We start from the raw sequence: 10,000 nt of genomic DNA on the forward strand, positions 1-10,000 counted from the left end.
TGCGTTCGGCTTAGCCAGCCACCAGGTACGGCCGCAATTTTCTTCCCGCTTTGCGGGCTCCAGCTTATGGCCAGAGAAAACGCGAAGAGGTGCCGCCACCTCTAACCCGGTACAGCGCTGCAGACCTTTCCACCGAGCCCTCCTGCAACCAGGCAAGCCGGGGCAGGCCGGACACCACAGGCCGCCCACTCATGGCTCATGCCGGCAAAAACAGGACGAGGCGCTGCGGCCTCTCGCCTGTGCCATCATCGGGCCCTCGGGGGCTGGGGGAAGCTGCGGCACATGCACGAGAACCCCCCAGCCGTCTGCATCCGGCTGCCGGCCACGGGACCGGCTGCCGCTTGCGCTCTGCCCAATACGTGCATGGGCTCTGGCTTAAGACCAGAGAAAACGCGATGAGGTGCCGCCACCTCTAACCCGGTACAGCGCTGCAGACCTTTCCACCGAGCCCTCCTGCAACCAGGCAAGCCGGGGCAGGCCGGACACCACAGGCCGCCCACTCATGGCTCATGCCGGCAAAAACAGGACGAGGCGCTGCGGCCTCTCGCCTGTGCCATCATCGGGCCCTCGGGGGCTGGGGGAAGCTGCGGCACATGCACGAGACCCCCCAGCCGTCTGCATCCAGCTGCCGCTCTGCGCGCTCCAGCTTAAGGCCAGAGAAAAAAGGACGAGGTGCCGCCACCTCGCCCGCCCATCACCAGGCCCTCAGGAGCCGGCGGCGGCCGCGGCGGGCTGGACGCTCACGGGCAGCTGCCCTCGCATATCCCAGCGCTCACCTTTGCCATCATCGGGCCCTCCGGGGCCGGGGGAAAGCCGAGGCAGGCTCGACTCCGCCCGGTCTTCCAGCGTTCGAGTGCCGGTGGCCACCACCGGCCACCGGGCTTTGCCCTGCGGAATCCACCTTTGCACCTCTCGCACCACTCGGTCAACAGCCACCGCAGCCTGCCAGACCCTCGCAGGCACCCGGCTGGCTTACTCGAAAAACACCGGGAGACAAACAGGCCGAACGGAGAAACAACGAGCCGAACCACCAGGGAAACCACCACCACAACGGCCGCCCAGCGCCCCACTTCGCCGGCTGAGCCGTAGGCCTTGCAGCCGCTCACTAGCGCTGCTCCGTGCACCAGTCACCACCAGCTCCTATAGTACGGAGGATCACGTCCCCGCCCCCGGCCGGCTCCAAGAGTGCGGTCCCTGCCCACCGGGGAGACCTGCCAATGAGACCGACTTTTACGATGACGTAACTGGAGGCAGCGAAAAACAGCGACCCCTTCGCCAGCTCCGAGAAAGTGGTGGGGCTATCAGGTCTACCTCACAGCCCCCGAAATGCGACTAAGTCCCGCCGGAGCCGGGTAGACCTGACAGCCCTTTTCACCGGCCGCTCCGGCGGCGACACCCCGCGTCCTCCGGGCGCCGCCGGCGGCCGCGCCGGCCTCCGGAGCCGGGTAGACCTGGCGGCCGGCCGCGGAGCCGGGTAGACCTGGCGGCCGGCCGCGGAGCCGGGTAGACCTGGCGGCCCTTTTCACCGGCCGCTCCGGCGGCGACACCCCGCGTCCTCCGGGCGCCGCCGGCGGCCGCGCCGGCCTCCGGAGCCGGGTAGACCTGGCGGCCGGCCGCGGAGCCGGGTAGACCTGGCGGCCCTTTTCACCGGCCGCTCCGGCGGCGACACCCCGCGTCCTCCGGGCGCCGCCGGCGGCCGCGCCGGCCTCCGGAGCCGGGTAGACCTGGCGGCCGGCCGCGGAGCCGGGTAGACCTGGCGGCCCTTTTCACCGGCCGCTCCGGCGGCGACACCCCGCGTCCTCCGGGCGCCGCCGGCGGCCGCGCCGGCCTCCGGAGCCGGGTAGACCTGGCGGCCGGCCGCGGAGCCGGGTAGACCTGGCGGCCCTTTTCACCGGCCGCTCCGGCGGCGACACCCCGCGTCCTCCGGGCGCCGCCGGCGGCCGCGCCGGCCTCCGGAGCCGGGTAGACCTGGCGGCCGGCCGCGGAGCCGGGTAGACCTGGCGGCCCTTTTCACCGGCCGCTCCGGCGGCGACACCCCGCGTCCTCCGGGCGCCGCCGGCGGCCGCGCCGGCCTCCGGAGCCGGGTAGACCTGGCGGCCGGCCGCGGAGCCGGGTAGACCTGGCGGCCCTTTTCACCGGCCGCTCCGGCGGCGACACCCCGCGTCCTCCGGGCGCCGCCGGCGGCCGCGCCGGCCTCCGGAGCCGGGTAGACCTGGCGGCCGGCCGCGGAGCCGGGTAGACCTGGCGGCCCTTTTCACCGGCCGCTCCGGCGGCGACACCCCGCGTCCTCCGGGCGCCGCCGGCGGCCGCGCCGGCCTCCGGAGCCGGGTAGACCTGGCGGCCGGCCGCGGAGCCGGGTAGACCTGGCGGCCCTTTTCACCGGCCGCTCCGGCGGCGACACCCCGCGTCCTCCGGGCGCCGCCGGCGGCCGCGCCGGCCTCCGGAGCCGGGTAGACCTGGCGGCCGGCCGCGGAGCCGGGTAGACCTGGCGGCCCTTTTCACCGGCCGCTCCGGCGGCGACACCCCGCGTCCTCCGGGCGCCGCCGGCGGCCGCGCCGGCCTCCGGAGCCGGGTAGACCTGGCGGCCGGCCGCGGAGCCGGGTAGACCTGGCGGCCCTTTTCACCGGCCGCTCCGGCGGCGACACCCCGCGTCCTCCGGGCGCCGCCGGCGGCCGCGCCGGCCTCCGGAGCCGGGTAGACCTGGCGGCCGGCCGCGGAGCCGGGTAGACCTGGCGGCCCTTTTCACCGGCCGCTCCGGCGGCGACACCCCGCGTCCTCCGGGCGCCGCCGGCGGCCGCGCCGGCCTCCGGAGCCGGGTAGACCTGGCGGCCGGCCGCGGAGCCGGGTAGACCTGGCGGCCCTTTTCACCGGCCGCTCCGGCGGCGACACCCCGCGTCCTCCGGGCGCCGCCGGCGGCCGCGCCGGCCTCCGGAGCCGGGTAGACCTGGCGGCCGGCCGCGGAGCCGGGTAGACCTGGCGGCCCTTTTCACCGGCCGCTCCGGCGGCGACACCCCGCGTCCTCCGGGCGCCGCCGGCGGCCGCGCCGGCCTCCGGAGCCGGGTAGACCTGGCGGCCGGCCGCGGAGCCGGGTAGACCTGGCGGCCCTTTTCACCGGCCGCTCCGGCGGCGACACCCCGCGTCCTCCGGGCGCCGCCGGCGGCCGCGCCGGCCTCCGGAGCCGGGTAGACCTGGCGGCCGTTCGGTGCTCCTTGGGGGGGGGGGGGGGGGGGAGGCAGGTGCGCCTGATTTTGTTTCGTTTTTTCCGTGTGTTTTTTTTTTTTTCTTTTTCTTTTGAGATTTGAGCTAAATCTGATAAAAGGGCCACCCCGTCCCGGTTTCTCCTGGACGGCATTTCTTTCCCCCTCCCCTTCCCACGTTTGAACCACTTCTATAACAAGGGAGCATGTTTAAACGTCCTGTCTGATGCAAGAGTTATTTCACCTTTATTGATTTCGGTAGGAAATACCAACACAATATTAACAAAAAACAGTTTTTCAAAGAATTTTTGTTTTCTGACCCCCTCCTTCCACCCTCGTCGTTCTCATGCACGTGCACGCACCTACTCCGACCCGGTGGCTGCCAGGCACTTGCCAGCTTCACCACACCAGCCAGCCCCCCCGCTCCGCCGACGCCGCCCCCTCCCTCCCCCCCATTCTCTCGGCGGGGGACCGGGCAGAGGCGGCAGCCCCCGGCACAAACTGCCCAGCTCCCCGGCGCGAGTTCGCTGTTCACTGGGTGCCTTCAGGACTGGTCGCCCCTTGCCAGGTTCAGGTTCGGGTCCACGGCGCTGCTGGGCGCTCGCCGACTTTTGGTTTTGTTTTTTGCGGTCTTGGAGGTTTTTTTTGGGGGTGGGGTGTTGTTTTTAATTCCCCCCCCCCCGCCTTTTTTTTTTTTTTTTTTTTTTGGCGTTTTACTTTTTTTGAATAAAATAAATACTTTAAAATACATGTCTGCGATCCTGCAGGCACCGCCACCTCCCCCCCCCCCCCCCCCCCCCCCCGCGACACACGCGCGCTCAGAGGCGCGCGCACACACATACGGAGAGCGACGCAGGCACACACAGATACAGGCACCCCTGCACGGCTGTGCTCCCCCTCCCTCCCCGCGCTGCAGTCCCGGACCTGCAGGCCAGTAGGTGCAGCCCCCCCCCCCCCGCCGCCCCCGGCCCCCCGGCCCCCACCCGATCGCAGACTCTCCGGCGCCCCGGAGACGGGGGGGGTGGGGGGATTGGGGGGCGGGTGTCTGGGTGGGGCGGTCTGCAGCCCGGCAACGGGGCCCCCGGCAACTGTGTTTTTTCCCGCCACGGCTAACGGTCTGCTGCTCAGTCGTGGCGGCAGCAGCGGAGGGGAAAGGAGGCTAGCAAAGAGGGGGGCGAGAGCGGCTGGCGAGCAAGGCGGGGAGCCTGGCGCAGAGGTAGGCTGGCGAGGGGGGATGGTGTGTCTTTTCGGAGAAGACTTCTGTTTGGATCGGTTGGACTTGTTTTTTTTTTTTTTTTTACTTCTGTCCCCCGTCCCTGTCCGTCCGTCCCGTCCCGTCCCGTCCCCCCCCCCCCCAGTCGTTTAGTTTTCCACCCGCGGAGGGGGCGGGCAGGAGTGCAGCAGGGCGAGTGCGTGGCTGACTGAGAAAGAAAGGCGGGAGCGGGGCCACGGGTGCGGCAGGATAGGGTACTCGGCAGCTGGGGTTTAGAGACGGCACGGCACCGGGTGGCTCCCCTCTGCCGCCCGGGCACGGAGCCGGCAGGGACGCCGCAGGGTCCTAAAGTCTCCCGCCGTCCATGCCCGGAGCGGCAAACCTGCTGGCGGGAGGGCGGGAGCGGGGCCACGGGTGCGGCAGGATAGGGTACTCGGCAGCTGGGGTCTAGAGACGGCACGGCACCGGGGGCTCCCCTCTGCCGCCCGGGCACGGAGCCGGCAGGGACGCCGCAGGGTCCTAAAGTCTCCCGCCTTCCATCCCCGGGGCGGCAAGCCTGGTGGCGGAAGGGGGGAGCAGGGCCAGCCAGGCTCGGCGCGAACTGCGTGGCGCGGGGCGGGGGGGGGGGGGTGTCGGCCCGGGGGCCTGTTTCGGAGGCGGGGGGGGGTGCGCGCGCGCACGCGTTTGAGCGCACGACTGTGAGCGGGGCAGCGGGTGGAGGGTTTGGGCTGAGGGGGCCGGTTGCGGGGGGGGTCCGGGGGGGTGCGCGCATGTGTGTAGGCACGTGCGAGTGGGTGGGGTGGCGGGCGGGAGGCTTGGGGCGGGGACTCGTTTGGGGGGGGGGGGGCAGTGCGTGCGTGCGCGTGCACGCGTGAGCGCACGTGTGTGAGCGAGGCGGCGGGCGGGTGGTTCGGACCGGGCGGGGGGGGGGGGGGGGGGCCTGTTCGGGAGCGCGCGAGCGCACGTGGGTGAGTGCGGCAGCGGGCGGAAGGTTCGGCCGGCGGCCCTGTTTGGGGGAGGGGGGGCGCGCGCGCGCGCGCGTCTAAGGGCGGGTGAGCGGCTGCAGCAGCAGGCGGTGGGCGTTTGGGCCGGGGGCCTGTTTTGGCGGGGTGCGGGCGCGCACGCAGATGGAAATGAGAAAGGTTTGTAACGGTGTGGCTAACGCCGCTTTCTCTGTTACAGCCCGGGTGGTCGGCCGCTTCGACGTCCGGCCTGCGCCCGTGCCTGCCTACGGGCGGTGCGCTCGGCTCCCGGTCGGACCCGTCCCTGGGAAAGCAGCAGCCGCGTGCCTCGGCCTGGGCAGAGACCTGGGCCTCCAGGGCCCCAGCCAGGGCTGCCGGAGAGGCGCGCCGCGCTTCTAACAGAGGGGCGTCAGCGGCTCCGTCGCCGGCGGGATGCGTTCGAGCGGTGAGGACGGTCCCAGCGGCCTTAGGTGGTGGTGGGGGGGCCCGCTCCTTCAGCGACGGGAGCGGGGGGAAACGGCCCCGGGGTGGGCCGGTCAGCCGGCACGGCGGCCACGCGAGCTCATCGTCTCCGAGGACGCTCGGCTAAGTCGGCCTTGGCCGCAGGGACCGCGTGTCAGGCAGCCGACTGACTTTCTGCAGAGGCCTGCGAGACCGCCGTCCCTCGGAGGCCGGCCGTGTCCTTGGAGAGGCTATCTCGGGATGGGGGCCCGTCCGGAGAAAACGCGGCGGGGTAGGGGGAAGGTGTGGGCAAAGGGAGCGTCCGGCTGATGGCTGACGGGCTGTGCTTTTCTCCCCTCCGGCCAGGTCTCGAGGAGACGGGGAAGGGGCTCTCCTCCCCCGCCCTCGGCCGAAAGCAGCTTTGCGCGACCCCGGTGCCAGGGAGGCCGGACCCCCGCGGAGGTAGCCCAGTGATGAGCCGCCGCCGCCGCCTCCGAGCCGGGAGGGACCCGATCAGGTACCGGGCACGACCGACGGGCGGGGAACGTGCGAGGGCCGCGCGACCCCTCGGCCGCCCGTCACGGCAGAGCCGGACTAACCGGGACGAACCGGCTTTTGCTCGAATGTCGGTGGATCGAGAAGAGGCCCTGCCCGGGAGCGACAGGGTGCAGGGCCACCACCCGCCAGGCTCTGCAGCCGCCCGCCCTCCTTCGGCGGGCGGGCCGGCCGGGCTCGCCACGGCAGACGGGACGGGACGGGACGGGACGGGACGGGGGCCGCCGCCACCTCTGCCCGGTCCGCGGCCCCTGACGGCGAGACAAAGAATTAAAAAAAGGCAAGGGGGGGTGGGGGTTGGGGGGTGGGGGGTGGGGGTGGGGGCTGGGGAGGAAAGACCGAGAAAATAAATAGATAAGGAAATGGTAATACAAAAGGCACGGGGTGCGGGCGTTGCGCTTCCTAACACAGAACTCGTCTGGGACAGGGGCGGGTGGGCGGTCTGCAGGGAGGCCGGCGGGGCAGGGCCGGCTTAGGACAGAGATTAAGCTGTCGCTCCCCGCCAATTGTTGAGAGAACCTAACGTGCGCCGGCCCTACGGCTGAGGAACGTAGGGAAGGATTAACGAACCACGGGTGACTCAGGCGTGAATTAATAGTTTTCGACAGGGCGATACGGGCCGACTTCTGCCGGAATGAATTAACGTCCGCCGGGTCGAGCTCACGTTCGTAACGAACGACTCGGTCGAGAACGAGCGCCAGGCGAGGAACGGGAGCCGGCCTAGGGAAGGCGCGCGCGCGTCATCCTCGGTAATTGCTTAACAAGTAAGCATCGCTCGATCGCAAAGGGCGACAACGAGGTGAGTAAGACTGACTGACGCGGCGTAAGAGCTAATGAACAATTAACGCGTGATCACGCAGGGGCCGGAGAACGCTGACGTTAACCAAGAGCGTCGCAAGGTCCTAAAGGAGCGCCGCACTTTAGGAGTCGGTAGTTCATCATACTTCTTACTACTAATCGAGTCACATTCAATCCGCGACGATCGCTGGTACGTACGTACGTACGTACGTACGTACGTACTCCTTCTCCGGCTATCAATGAAGGGGTGCACACCTAGCGTGCATGAACGAATGAGTTTTGTTATTTAATGGACTGCCAGAAAGAGTATTACCGCGCAGCGTTAAATCAGTCGGTAGGTGACGATCCATAAACGATACAAACCAGCCTTGCTCGTCAACCGTTAATAACTTAAATCGATGACGATTCATAGCGTATCGATTATTCTGTATTCGTTTAGGAGTGAATCCCACGCCAACGGTGCTACGCGGTACCCCGGTGGCCACCGACTCGTCCAGAGACGAGAGAGCAGCGTCGGCGCCTCTCCCCGAAGAAGTCGTTACCGATAAAGTACACCGACTGCGGGTAACGAGTTGCTCTCACGTTTTTGACGCGTGCCTGCCTGCCCGCCCGCCTGCGTGGTAAAAGACAAGATGCCAGACATAATAAATTTTTAAAAAGTGGAATCACGGAGCAGTCTTAATAAATCAATCAGGACCGGCCCGGAACGCGGCCAGGGAGTGCAGGCCGACCCCGCGGCGTGGCCAGGTTTACCCGGAGGCACAGGTAAGGAGGCCAAGCCTCCCCCGGAGGATCAGCTAGGACAGCAGGTCTACCCTGGAGCGCCAGTAGGGTACCGATACTACCCCGGAGGATCAAGTAGGGACGCCAGGCCTACCCCGGAACATGAGGTAGGGGTACCGGGCCTACCCCGGCGCGGGGCGGGGGGGGGGGGGGGGGGGGCGGGTCAGGTAGGGAGGGCGGGTCTAACCCCGTGTGCCCGTAGGGACGGCAGGCGTACCCCGGAGTACCGATGAGGGTTACGGGTACTACCCCGGAGCGCCGGGCGGGGGTACCGGTGCTACCCGGAGTACCGATGAGGGTTACGGGTACTACCCCGGAGCGCCGGGCGGGGGGTACCGGTGCTACCCCGGAGTACCGATGAGGGTTACGGGTACTACCCCGGAGCGCCGGGCGGGGGTACCGGTGCTACCCCGGAGTACCGGGTCGGGGTACGGGTACTACCCCGGAGCGCCGGGCGGGGGTACCGGTGCTACCCCGAGTACCGGGTCGGGGTACGGGTACTACCCAGGAGCGCCGGGCGGGGGTACCGGTGCTAGGCCGGAGTACCGATGAGGGTTACGGGTACTACCCCGGAGCGCCGGGCGGGGGGTACCGGTGCTACCCCGGAGTACCGGGTCGGGGTATGGGTACTACCCCGGAGCGCCGGGCGGGGGTACCGGTGCTACCCCGGAGTACCGGGTCGGGGTATGGGTACTACCCCGGAGCGCCGGGCGGGGGGTACCGGTGCTACCCCGGAGTACCGGGTCGGGGTACGGGTACTACCCCGGAGCGCCGGGCGGGGGTACCGGTGCTACGCCGGAGTACCGATGAGGGTTACGGGTACTACCCCGGAGCGCCGGGCGGGGGTAACCGGTGCTACCCCGGAGTACCGGGTCGGGGTACGGGTACTACCCCGGAGCGCCGGGCGGGGGGTACCGGTGCTACGCCGGAGTACCGATGAGGGTTACGGGTACTACCCCGGAGCGCCGGGCGGGGGTACCGGTGCTACCCCGGAGTACCGGGTCGGGGTACGGGTACTACCCCGGAGCGCCGGGCGGGGGTACCGGTGCTACCCGGAGTACCGATGAGGGTTACGGGTACTACCCCGGAGCGCCGGGCGGGGGTACCGGTGCTACCCCGGAGTACCGGGTCGGGGTACGGGTACTACCCCGGAGCGGCCGGGCGGGGGTACCGGTGCTACCCCGGAGTACCGGGTCGGGGTACGGGTACTACCCAGGAGCGCCGGGCGGGGGTACCGGTGCTAGGCCGGAGTACCGATGAGGGTTACGGGTACTACCCCGGAGCGCCGGGCGGGGGGTACCGGTGCTACCCCGGAGTACCGGGTCGGGGTATGGGTACTACCCCGGAGCGCCGGGCGGGGGGTACCGGTGCTACCCCGGAGTACCGGGGTCGGGGTATGGGTACTACCCCGGAGCGCCGGGCGGGGGGGTACCGGTGCTACCCCGGAGTACCGGGTCGGGGTACGGGTACTACCCCGGAGCGCCGGGCGGGGGTACCGGTGCTACGCCGGAGTACCGATGAGGGTTACGGGTACTACCCCGGAGCGCCGGGCGGGGGTACCGGTGCTACCCCGGAGTACCGGGTCGGGGTACGGGTACTACCCCGGAGCGCCGGGCGGGGGTACCGGTGCTACGCCGGAGTACCGATGAGGGTTACGGGTACTACCCCGGAGCGCCGGGCGGGGGTACCGGGTGCTACCCCGGAGTACCGGGTCGGGGTACGGGTACTACCCCGGAGCGCCGGGCGGGGGGTACCGGTGCTACGCCGGAGTACCGATGAGGGTTACGGGTACTACCCCGGAGCGCCGGGCGGGGGTACCGGTGCTACCCCGGAGTACCGGGTCGGGGTACGGGTACTACCCCGGAGCGCCGGGCGGGGGTACCGGTGCTACCCCGGAGTACCGGGTCGGGGTACGGGTACTACCCAGGAGCGCCGGGTGGGGGTACCGGTGCTAGGCCGGAGTACCGATGAGGGTTACGGGTACTACCCCGGAGCGCCGGGCGGGGGTACCGGTGCTACCCCGGAGTACCGGGTCGGGGTATGGGTACTAC

Source organism: Haliaeetus albicilla, unplaced genomic scaffold (assembly GCF_947461875.1).
Source record: "Haliaeetus albicilla unplaced genomic scaffold, bHalAlb1.1 scaffold_57, whole genome shotgun sequence".
Lineage (NCBI taxonomy): Eukaryota > Metazoa > Chordata > Aves > Accipitriformes > Accipitridae > Haliaeetus > Haliaeetus albicilla.